This window comes from Parasteatoda tepidariorum, chromosome 5 (genome assembly GCF_043381705.1).
Source record: "Parasteatoda tepidariorum isolate YZ-2023 chromosome 5, CAS_Ptep_4.0, whole genome shotgun sequence".
Taxonomy (NCBI): domain Eukaryota; kingdom Metazoa; phylum Arthropoda; class Arachnida; order Araneae; family Theridiidae; genus Parasteatoda; species Parasteatoda tepidariorum.
In genome coordinates this window covers 26,093,491-26,106,576 of record NC_092208.1, presented here as the reverse complement: position 1 = coordinate 26,106,576, position 13,086 = coordinate 26,093,491, and the positions used below count along the sequence as shown (strand labels likewise).

General features: G+C 28.9%; 1 long non-coding RNA gene across 1 annotated transcript; it reads left to right on the top strand.

Annotated features, from left to right (window-relative positions):
• The first annotated feature begins 1,622 nt into the window (after nt 1–1,622).
• Nucleotides 1,623–3,497, top strand: LOC122269212 (uncharacterized). The gene is made up of 2 exons (XR_006225055.2): nt 1,623–1,968; nt 3,244–3,497. It is a non-coding gene; the product is annotated as an uncharacterized lncRNA (long non-coding RNA).
• Nucleotides 3,498–13,086: the final 9,589 nt, after the last annotated feature.

Here is a 13,086-nt window from a genome sequence, read left to right as displayed (position 1 = left end):
GGGATTCACGTTAGGAAGTATTCAAATTTTCTTCCTCATCTTCTTAACTCAGAAAAATGCCCCATTTTCTTTTTCGTCTTCTAGGAATTTTTCGGAGTCCGTCAGGCTGTAATTGACATTTTTGGGGCGAAATGAGATGATGAGAGTGATTTAGTGATTCACTGATAGAATATTCGTTATATTCTTTCCTCCTTTCATTTCCGAGTATCTATGAATTTTGATATGAATGCATGTGAAAGATTTATTTTCATGTAAAAATGCCTTCTACTGTGTTATAGTTTATTATTATTATTTTTATTGAAATAAAATAGGAAAATTACCAAAAAGAAAAGAAAAGCATTGAATTGTTTAACATTATCAAATATAGTTTTTTCGTGTCTGAAGTAGTGTTTTTTACTTTCTGGGCATGGTAGTTTTTATTTCGATTTAAACATACTTCAGCACATATTCATAGTATCATTATGAAAATAAAAACAAAATATAGAATAAGGGAATCAGTAATTAAATATTATTTTAAATCTCTCTCACGAACTTCAAATTTGAATTTATTTTAACAACAATTCAACAAATTCAGACCACATTCACACTCAAATGTATATGCTTCTTTTAGAATTGATTTTTTTTCTATATGCAGAATTATCATAAATCCTTCTAATTTTTTTCTTATGCTTCGAACTTGATTTTTTTAATGTGTAAATAATATGGTTATAAATTGAACATTAATATGCATGGTAGAAATATCTTATACTAACACAAAATAGAAAAATATATGTAATACATTTGTAAGCCGACAGAAAAAGGAAGAATATGTTTCAATCTACTGTATAAAAAATTATAATATGCAATATATTTCTAAAATACAAAATGGTATTTAATTTGAGGGAATTTTGATGATTATTTGTTCTTAAAATTTACTTTTAGAAGATAAAGTAAAAAAGTAGTTCAAATATTTTAAAAAAAAATAATAACTTGTACATCTTCCATAGAAAAAAGGAAGAATTGTCATTCATATTTTTTTGCCATTATTTTAAGAATGATGCTTAAAGTAATCATGCATAAAATTCCCTTTTACATTTTATTTCCTTTGTAAACCTCTTACTTGATTTTTTTCGAAATGTTTCATTATAGAATTGAAACATTTCAAATTATTTTTTTACTGTTTAAATAAAGTTAATAAAAGATATTTATAGCACTACTTATAACAAAAATAAGTAAAAACACTGTAATAAATTATAAGTACACCTTAAATACCTAAATTTATTTTTGAACTGAAGTTAGGAAAGGAAATTTTTGAATGTTAATATTTTCTTGGTGCTTTTATGAAATATTTCATCAATAAGAAATATTTTCTTTAAATTGCTATGAAGGGTATGCTATGATTGGGTATGAAAGCATGTTTTTATTAATTTATTTTTATAACATTGAGGCATATGAAAAGCTGAAAACAAGNTTTCTTGGTGCTTTTATGAAATATTTCATCAATAAGAAATATTTTCTTTAAATTGCTAAGGGTATGAAAGCATGTTTTTATTAATTTATTTTTATAACATTGAGGCATATGAAAAGCTGAAAACAAGCTCAAGGTTATCTTTAAAGGGTGTGACTTAATGCCCTGTTTTAATACCAAAAGAGGAAAAACAAATAGATAAAAACGTATCAGAAATTTCCAAATAGTAATATTCTCTAATTTTTAACATGTGTTGAATAAAAAAAATCATTTTACTGTCTGTATAGAAGTTCGAACTTACCATCTCAGATATGTGCCATCTGTTTCACATATCTGTGGTATTATTATTGATGCAGAGCAAGGAGTCCCAAAATAGTAAGTGTGCCAAAAACATCGATAAAGTGAGCCAAAGGGTGAGTTTGGCGAAGATCCCTCTTGCTGTAGGGGTTGCACCCATTTAGGAATCAGTCGAAGCGTTACCTAGCTGTTGGAAGGTGACTAGATTAAGATATGACGCCCTGGTGGGTGATTCTAGATTCTTTCCCCCTTGTGCATTATGGAGAAGGATTTATTCAGTGTGCTATTTTAAGTTGTGAGATGATGGAATATCAGGCGAGGNAAGTTTGCATAGCTGAGAAAAGGTGACCTGGTTTTCGAGATGACACACCTGGTGAGTGAATCCTAGATTCTTTCCCCTTTGTATTACTTATGTATCAATATGTATTCAAGAATATTTTAAATCATTAAATTCTTAATTTAACGTTTATATGTTTAGTAGAATTTTAACTCAAATTAACATGATACATACTAAAGTGATATCAATAGTCGTATCATTATCAATAAAATAAATGAATATTCAGATTACTAATTCAACGTGCCTCATTTACAACTGTAAATTTTAATATCATGTCAGTTACTTTATTTTCAGTGTCAACCAAGGATATTACACTTAGGATAATTTCTGTAAGTCACTTTGTCGTTTTATGTCGAATAATTATGATTGTAAAGAATGATTTGTTGCAAAGAATGTTTATTTTGCAATACAATATCAAATTGAGTTAGTGATTAAACGATTAAAACTTGCCGTGTTGTTGTTTAGTATTTTATAATTTTAGTATAGTGTTCGGCAGAAACAAAACTTGTAAATATCCCAGACGAGGAATACATACTAGTTTCTTTTAAGGCCGACGAGGGCTGAATCACGTGCTGTTGTATGAGGAAATGAGAACTGGCTGTATGATCGACAAAGGCAGAACATCCTGATGCTCGAGAATTGAATAGATGTATAAAAAATTAAGTAAAAAAGGATCTCAATTCTGATAGTGTTTTTCATGCTAATTTATAAATAATAACAAAATAATTAATAGCAATAATATAATTACTAATAATAGCATAATGAATAATTTACCGAATAACAAAGTAATAAAATCAATATTAATATAATTAGTGATAACAATACAAGTAATAATAGGAACAGCAGACAAAAAAAATTAGTTACCCTTAGAGAAATCATGAAAAAGACAATTTAATGAAGCTTAAAACCACCTCTGAACTTGATAACCATCTTGATTCAGTTAGGAAATGAGTCCACAAGGTAAAGGTTGCAGGTAAATCGAATCCAGTTTAAGCCATTCTCTGAGAATTTGATCACGCAAATCCACCAAATTGTGAGAATGCTGATTTCGGTGTTTTACCCGTTGGTCCAAAATGTTCCACAAATTTTCAATCCGGTCATTTTGTAGGTCACTCGAGATATGTAATTGAGTGTTCTTAAAACCAGTCACTTATTCTTCCAGCACGATGAACTTTGCTGTTGTCATCTTGAAAAATATGTTCCTAGGACAGCACCATTTTGTTGAGACCACATGTTGTCCAATATACATATTGAAACGTGTGTATTAGGCGGCCAGTGTGTTTAATTCCCCTAATTGATCCAGTCTACATGACTTTTTCTCTTTAACAGCTTCACATTTGATGAAATTCTAACCATATTTTGAATGCAATTTGTGAGCCAAACTTTCATTACTAATAAAATATTGTTCGTCGATGAGATCGTGTTGTTCTTTCTGTGTAGCACTGCATTTTTACCTACCTTAAACTGTATTATTATTTTTTTTGGTTGTCAACACCAAGTTAATTAGTTTTCCACTTAGGGGAGAGTCGGGTAGCCCCGCTCACTTAAGGAGTATTGCTTATATTTCTGTATAATATTGAGTAATAATCAATATTTTTGTATGTTTCTATTGTTTTATCATCTAATTAAATAATGCAAAAAGAATAAACCAAAAAAAGAATAGTTTAACTTAAAAAAATAGAAATTTAAAAAAACATGTTTTTCAGCTCTTTTCAAAATGTGTCGGGTAGCCCCGCCCAGTTACAAAAATTATGTTTTTTGACTGTTTTTTCAGGTGTAAATGAAAATGACCAATGTATTGACAATAGATAAACCTCATTTATCATTTTTATCACAAAATTATTTTATTTATTACATATTTATATACTTTTAGTGAATTCTATCATTTAATAACAATCATTTAATAACAACAATATTTGTTGTTAAAAATGCATATAACATTCAAATTTGAAGCAATAAAATAATAATCTTTGCAACCGTACATTTATCGACGAAATAAAATTGGGCGGTGATACCCGACATTCATGTGAGCGGGGCTACCCGAAATCCAATTTTTTTGTAAATTTGTAATTACTCGAACAATTTTTCACATATAAACTTCTTTCTTTGTGCAAATTAAACTTAAGACTACATACTTTAATGCTGTATGTATAGAAAAAATTATTTTTTTAGTATTAAAATGAAGTTTAATCGAAACATTCAACCAATTTTTCTTAATTTCATGACTACTGTATTCAACATATTTTCAAAACTATTGTTTACCATGTTAACAGCTGCATAAATGCTTGAAACTTTGAAAATAATCTTTCTTTAATACAACAATTAATGTCCGATGGCCCATTGACTTGAAAAAATATTCTATACATATGAAATTGACTGTAGGCGGGGGTACCCGCTGGGCGGGGCTACCCGACTCTCCCCTACTTCAAATTTTGCGTAAATTTTGGGACCCTTTTTACAATAAATTAAATAATAATAAATTTCGCTTTTTCTGTCTGATTTTTTCTTCAAGAAAAAGATATTGAAAAGCAAAATTTAGGCGGCATTTTAAAAAATTTGGAAGTAAACTTCGAGAACAAAAGAGATTAGTGTGGACTAGGATAAGATTTTAGCTTTAAGGTGAAATATTTGTGGTACGAAATCATCTCACCCAAGGTTTTATCTCATATATTAAAAAATGGAGTTGTGCTGATACATTTTGTAAAAGATTCAGAATTCTATGTTGCAATTTAAAAGAAATATGCAAAAAAGTGGGGGGAAAATTCATCCAATTTTAGGGAAGGGATTTAGACATCTTTAGAAAGACTCCTTCAAGACAAAAGCAAATTCTCTAACATGGTTGGTCGATATGGTCTACCTTATGCAATTCTTTATACTGTAAATATGGTTGTGTATATTTGCCTAAAAATTTTAGAATTGAAATAAATTTAGTTTTTTAAAGTGAATGTAGTCACATGCTTTAGTAACAATTCATTATATTTATTTATTTATTAATCTTTTGCTTGTCTGTTGAGTGGTAAAACATATTTTCATGCGCATTAGAATCAATGGCGAAATTGAAAATTCATTTAGTTAAGAAAAACAAGCACGTTTTTAATAAAATATTTGCACTAATTCCTTCAAACGATTGTTATTTTGTAAACTTCATACAATTTTTCGAGAAACAACTACAGTTCTGAACTTAAAAATTTATTTAGTTCACCTTATTAACACCAAAAATTGTGGCAAGTATGCACCAACTTTTTCTTATAGTGTAGTGCCTTCAAAAACTCATCTTATAAAACTGCTGCAACGTCCTTAAACAATTTTATCAAATTAAGTAAAAAAAAAATTCCTCAACATGAACATAGTTTGAGAATGAAGCCAAACATCAGTGAAACATCAGTTGAGAATGAAGCCAAACACTCTTAGTACTGGGGGCAAGAAAATAATAAAATAACTCAGGAAAACTTTGGATCGAAATTCTATAAATATAAGGGCGATATGTATTCGAATATTGCATTCAATGACACCAAACTCGACACTTACCCCACCCCACCCTGATGCTGGGAGGAAGATTCTTCAAAGTTTTAATGGGAATTGCGATTTTCATTGCAAATTTGAATATTTGAAATATTCTCGTACATGATCGACAGATTTTTGTATTTTAATTCACAGGTGGTGAATTAATCGAAAAAGGAAAGTAGGGGGGCGGTGTATTTAAATTAGAATATCTGTAGAAATATAAACCTGATAAAAAATATTACATAAAAAGGCCGTTAATTGTTATTTTGAAAAACTAATCCATATTTAATAACACCATATTCAATTACGCCTCACTCCTTGATGCTTGGGTAATGCCACGTTTGGGTGATGGGGTCAAGCTTGCTGTTTTCATATGTTTTTTTTTTATTATTAAAATGCAAGTCTATATACTTTTTATTTTTCTATGTATTTCTCAAAATATCTCCATTTTAAACAATCTGTAGCCTATTTTTATTTAAGAATTGCAGAATCACATGTGTTGACCGAAATGCAAAAAAAAAAAAAAAAAAAAAAAAAAAAAAAAAAAAAAAAAAAAAAAAAATTGAAGTACTTTTTTTCTGGAAAACCCATATCTACAATAAAAAATGATTTTACATTAAAATTTTTCAATTGTAAATGTTCCAGAGTTTGAGATCCTTGCATATATTTTTTGAAGATATTCAAAACGCGTAGATTCAGATTTTTAGTCCTATGCGAATTTCTCGAGACATTTTAACATTTCGATACTTATTAAGCAAAATATGTATTTTAATTTTTTTTAAAGTTATTTATATAAATTATCTAGTATAGATATTTATGCAGAAACCCTATAACTAATTAGTTTCGCCTGATATTTCAAGTACAAGTATTTTTGGGGGATGGAAGTGTAAGATGAGTGTCAACATAAACTTATATGGTTTCATAGGAGCTTTGCGCAATAAACTGTTTGCTACTGCTAAACATTGAGAAATCCAATGTAAGTAGAATAGGAAGCAATAGAATAATATTTAATGTTAACTTTCTTTCTTCGAATTCGAATCCCTTTTCTTTGATTTGCTTGTAATGACTTTCTTACTGTTGCTAACACTTAGCACTGAACAATGTATGGAGATTTCCATCTAGATATTTCTGGAGTTTGAAGTATTTTTTAAAATTAAATAACTTTAAGTGAGATCTATATTTTTGCTTTGTGTATATTTTTGCAACAGCAATATTGCTTCATCTGGATAATGACATACAAATAAATTAAACTTCAAAAAAACAAATATACATAGTTCCAAGTATGACGTTAGTAATTTAACAAGCACTCAATTAAAAGCTGTGCGACCAAATGAAATGATTTTCAAAAAAGGATAGTTCAAAATAACATTTGATTCCATATTTTATCAAGCATCATTAATCTTAAATTTCTCTTCATTTGAAAAGTAGAATCCAAATGGCAACATAGATATTTTTGCTTCATCTGGATAATGGCATACAAATGAATTAAACTTTAAAAAGAAAGCAGACATAGTTTTAAATATAACTTGATTGGGTATTTTAACAAGTAACATTTGAAAGATTGCCCTTAAATGGAATAAAATTAAAGGACAGTTTTAAATAGTATTTGATTGCATATTCAAACAAGCAGCAAAGATAGTCCTTCCCTCGTCATTCTAAAATTGCAATCAAATGGGAGCATTAAAAAAAGAATTCAAGCAACATCAGTAAGAACATGACTTGTGTTTAACTTGTGTAAACATGACTTAAATTTAAATTTTAAATTTAAATTTTAAATTTAAATTTAAATTTTAAATGTAAATTTTAAATTTTAAATTTTAAATTTTAAATTTAAATTTAAATTTAAATTTAAATTTAAATTTAAATTTAAATTTAAATAAACACCTTCACAGAAACATCNATTTAAATTATGGATTTAAAATATAAAATTTTAAATTTAATTTTTAAATAATGAATTTAAATTCAATTGAATTTTAAAAATTACATCAGCTATAGCAACAGTTCTCATGAAGAGAAAAAGGAGTTTTTTTGCAAGTTCTTCAATATTTAATTATTTTTTATTTGTTACGTCAGAAAACTCAATTGTCAGGATCGACATGATAGCATTGCAGATAACGTCACCAAATTAGTATAAGTAGTATTAATTTGTAAACGATTATTACTCAAATCTATAAATAAGCTATGTTGAAAGCAATAGAAATGGAAAAATGGTTCTAATCCTTTTTTGAGGAGCGTTAGAAAACGCAAAGCTGTAATAAAATTTATTAAGCATTATATTAGTATAATGTAAACGGGTTTGTGGTTGTGTGACGTGGGCGACGCTGCTCCACCGTCGTGGCTTCGCCACAGGTGCCCACTGAGAAGAGACGAGAGTGCCACCGAGAAGAGAGAAGAGAGTAGCAATTCTGGCATTTCTGTGGCCAATGGGACTAACCCCAAGTGCCCACCATTGAAAAAAAAATCTTAGTTTAATTCTTTATAAATTTTGGTAATTAGCAAAGTAAAAAATAAAAAAATAAGAGTTTTTTTTATTTCAAGAAATATAAAGCAAAATTAATAGAGAAAATGTGATTTGTTTAGCAGATATGTAAAAAATCGCCATGTTATTATCGATGCCAATGATGATTAATTAATTGTGGCAATTGGCACTTCTAGCATTATGGTATTTGGTGCAATTTTAATAAGTGTCAAATGTACGAATGTAGGTACAATGTATTGTATTAATATACTTTATAACTAATGATATTGCTTATTATTGTCCAACCCTTACGAAAAAATATTTAGCCGATATTTAATGAAATAATTTTAACTTACTTATCTCATTTTATATTTTAATTGGAAAGCAAAATAAGTTAATTGATGCTTTAAAAACGCGATATTTCTAAACAGTATGTTAATATAATATCATTTTTTAAATATTAAATTTTTTTTTTCCATGAACTAATCTTTACAATTTAACTGAGCTAATTTACCTTTGCTGCAGACAAGTTTTTGTTTTATTTACCTACTTTCCATTCTTTTTTCTGTATGATATGTAACTGTACATATTTGTGGAGATGTGTTTCCGATAAAAATCGAATTTTGTAAAAATAGAATCAATCTTACGCAAACACTTCCGTTCTTGGGCACAGTATATAAATACGCTTTATCGATTCACAAACTGATAACTGATGTTTAAAATAAAAACCACCTGGGGCTTTATAAGCATTAAAAAGGAAAAATAAATAAGATGGGAATGATTTCGACAGTTTTTTAGCTTAGTATTNGAGCTGCTATTGCGCGATAGGAAAATCCTCCTTCTCGAAGGCCGATTATCCTCCCTCGTTCGAACTCCGTAAGTTGCTTGAATTTCTTATTCTTCCGTCGTGGAGGCATACTCAGGTCTCACTAAACGTTTGCCACTAACAAATAATCATAGACTATTTTCAACGTCCCGCTACAGCACTTTATTTATACGCTTTCAGCATCAATTAAGAGGGCGCTGCGCGCGCCACGCACGCGCGATGGCTCTGAAACTTTATTAATTTGCATAATATCCTATAATTGACATTTGCTGCGAATTTCATTTGATTCTGATGATTCCTTCATGGTGTTGCATTTTCTACAAACAGCAGTTTATAATATTATTTTTTAAATATTAAAATAATTTTTTTTTCATGAATTAATCTTTACAATTTAACTGAGCTAATTTACCTTTGCAGCAGACAAGTTTTTGTTTTATTTACCTACTTTCCATTCTTTTTTCTGCATGATATGTAACTGTACATATTTGTGGGGATGTGTTTCCGATAAAAATCGAATTTTGTAAAAATAGAATCAATCTTACGCAAACATTTCCGTTCTTGGGCACAGTATATAAATACGCTTTATCGATTCACAAACTGATAACTCATGTTTAAAATAAAAACCACCTGGGGCTTTATAAGCATTAAAAAGGAAAAATAAATAAGATGGGAATGATTTCGACAGCTTTTTAGCTTAGTATTTATTTTGTCATAATGAAAGTTGCTTTAAATACTTTTATCTTTGCAACTTTGTAATCTATTTAAATTTTCATTTTAGCTATTAATGCAATCATATATATTTAATTTGATGAAGGATTTATACTGTACTTATTTTTAAATGTAATTTTAAAGTTTGATATTTAAATAACGTGTTGGATATAATCTTTTAATTAAATATTTATTTAAATCATAAATTATTTTTTTACATGAATTTATTAAATTAAAGATAAAAATTCAATTCTGGTACAATAGTTTGATTAGAATGTTCAAAAAAATCATTGTAAATTTCGTAAAAATGAGTTATGCAGCTAACATTAGTAGATATGAACCTTCCCATAGAATCTTTTAAAAGGTAAGAAAAAAATATCATGCAATAAAAATAACACAGGTTGCTTAGTAATGAAAAACAAACAACCTGGTATATTTTTTTATAATAAGCAAAAGCCAAATTGAAAGACTAGAAAAGCTGCGATGGCAAAGAATAACAAACAATGGAAAAATTTCTCGGCCAACAGATCTTTCAGAGTAATTGCTTTATAAGTAATTCTCTCCGATGAAAATGGTCGCTACCTTTGTTTATATCTTGAATTGAAAAGTTCCGCTATCGCAAGAAACTAGCGGTTTGAAATTGGAATTCGTTTAAGGAAGTTTACACCCTAAGTTAAAATTAATTTTCAACTGTTTTTATGAATTTTGGTGGAAACCTAATTCAGTTTATAAACCTTATTCATGCTTAAATGTTGTCGTAAAAAACAGTATAATAATTGCAATCGGTTTCAAACCATACAGATTAAAAAGGTTCTTTACCGTAACCTTTACGGTTAATTGGATAGACAACTGCAGGTTATTTTAACGTAATTTTATAATGCATATGAAGAATTAGAATAATTTTAGAATTAATTCTAACAGTGTAACATACTGTTTTTTTTTTAGTTAGAAGCGTAATTAAGTTAAATTAAGAAGTTAATTTAGGTTATATTAAAGTGTAATGCTATTTTTAGTATAATTTAGTATTTTTAATATCAAGTATGATATTCTAATAATTTTTTTTTTACAAATAAAGATGAATCAGTGATATCAAGTACGGCCAACTTTGGGTTAAATTTCTCGCTCAAAGTTATTTTTTAATTTTAATATTTTCCCCCCAAAGTGGTAATTTCTCTTGTCTAAAATTGTATATTAGATCGGTGTAAGTTTTAGATTAATGTTCCACTCATATAAAAAAATTCGATATATAGGGTAAGCTGCCATCTGCGGAACTTGAACAATGTTTGCATTGTAAATTAAAATTAATTTGAAACTCATCGGCGAGCTATTCTCAAAACCTCTCAAAATGCTTTGTTGAGAAAAGAGACGCATCTAAGAATGTGTGTTTATGGAAAGGAAAATAGTTCAAGGTGCTTGTTTAAGAAATTGAATACATCTCAGAATGTGTGTTTATGGAAATGACTGCAGTTCAAAGTGCTTGTTTAAGAAATCGAATATTAATATAATATTTTTCCCACAAAGTGATTGTTTTATGATAATTTCTCTTGTCTAAAATTGTATGCTAGATTGGTTAAAGTTTTAAATTAATGTTCCACTCAAATAAAAATTTCGATATATATGGTTAGCTGCCATCTGCGGAACTTGAGCAATGTTTGCATTATAAATTAAAATTAATTTGAAAGTCATCGGTGAGCTACTCTCAAAACCGCCCAAAATGCTTTGTTAAGAAATCAGGCATAATTCAGAATGTGTGTTTATAATATGACCGCAGTTCAAAGTGCTTGTTTACGAATTTGAATACATCTCAGAATGTGTGTTTAAGGAAATGAACACAATTCAAAGTGCCTGTTTAAGAAATCGGGCATAATTCAGAATGTGTGTTTATGGAAGTGACCGCAGTTCAAAATGCTTGTTTAAGAAATTGAATACATCTCAGAATGTCTGTTTAAGGAAATGGACACAGTTAAAAACGCTTATTTAAGAAAGTGGAGCTGGTTTGAAATGCTCGTTCAAGAAGAAACATGTCTATTTATGAAAAAGGACTAAGCATTTAGTTGCGTTTTCAAGCTTCTTTTATTAATTTTGTTCCTTTTTTCAAGAATAAACTAATAAATCGCAGTATCTTTACAAGGTGAGTTTTTGTGTCCATTTGCAGAAATCTACATTTTATTAAATAAGTATATCTAAAAAAAACAGAAACAAATAAAGGACTTTAAATGTCAACAGTTGTTTTTACAAAGTTTGCCACGGGTTCTTTGAATTTATAATGTTGATTGTAAATTTATAGTTTATGATATAAGATTTTTAAAGCGCTTATATTATCATTTTAAAATCTGAATACGAAAAACTCGCCTGAAATTAAGCAACATTTGTAATATACCCAGCTACCCCCACTCTGAAATCCGGGACTTCAACTCATTATGCTTCGTGTGTGTAAGTAAATACGGAAGAAAGTAAGCATGAAATTTCTTGTTTAGCTCATAAATTTAGATTGAACATTGAAAAGGCATATTTTTTTCTTTGTCAATCAATTAAATGCGCATTTCGAGCTGTGTCAATTTTCGTAAAAATGAATTTCGGACTTTCTTCATTTTCTTAAGCACATGCTTTGAGCTATATCCATTTATTTAAGCATGCATTTTGAGATGTGTCTATTTTCTTCAACACACATTTCTAGAGCAAAAAACTCTAGAACAAAAAACTCTAGAATAAAACGCCAATTTAATTGAAATGGCGAAAAACTAATAAATTCGTTAATCTTTACGCACATTTAGTCCTCTCAACATTTTCTATGTGACAGGAACGAGTTGCGAGCCTGACATTTTTATTGGGAATTTAAATTAATAAGCGAATTTTAGTTAAAGTTTTCTGATAATACTTATTTTCCACAAACAATTAAGGGGCCATTCTTAACAGATTCTATTTTTTAAAAAGTTTTTGAGGAAACCACAAAAATTTTGTAAAAAAAAAAGAAAAAAAACAAGTTTTTTATTAAGGCAACAGACTATTATGACAAATTATTGTATTAAAGTAAGTAATTTTTTCTTTACTTTGCTTTTTGGTAAGGATTTTAAGATGAAAACTTCAGTTATTATTTCAGATCAATTTTATTTCACAGCTGACGTTGGATCTTTCCATACATCGATTGTTTCCCATTGCAGGAATGCTGGGATCTGGCACGGAGTTATCTAGCTAAGAAACTATAAAAGTGACACATTTTGGATGGCTCCCGCTTTTTATTTAGGGATTCTGAAAGAGAATTTGTTCATCTACGGAAACATACACAAACAGTCTCTGCAATTTTGATTCATGATTTTCAAGATTAGGAGTGTGGCGGCAATTCTGTAATATACATTAATCAACAGATCGGTCACAAGTTTGAGATGCGTAATCACATTAATAAGCATGCACAATAATTCAGCAGTTAAGGATACTTAACTGGGGTTTGATCCTTAGCGATAGCTTGATGCCAACCCAGCTTCAGATATATAAGTTACAGCTAGTCGGGC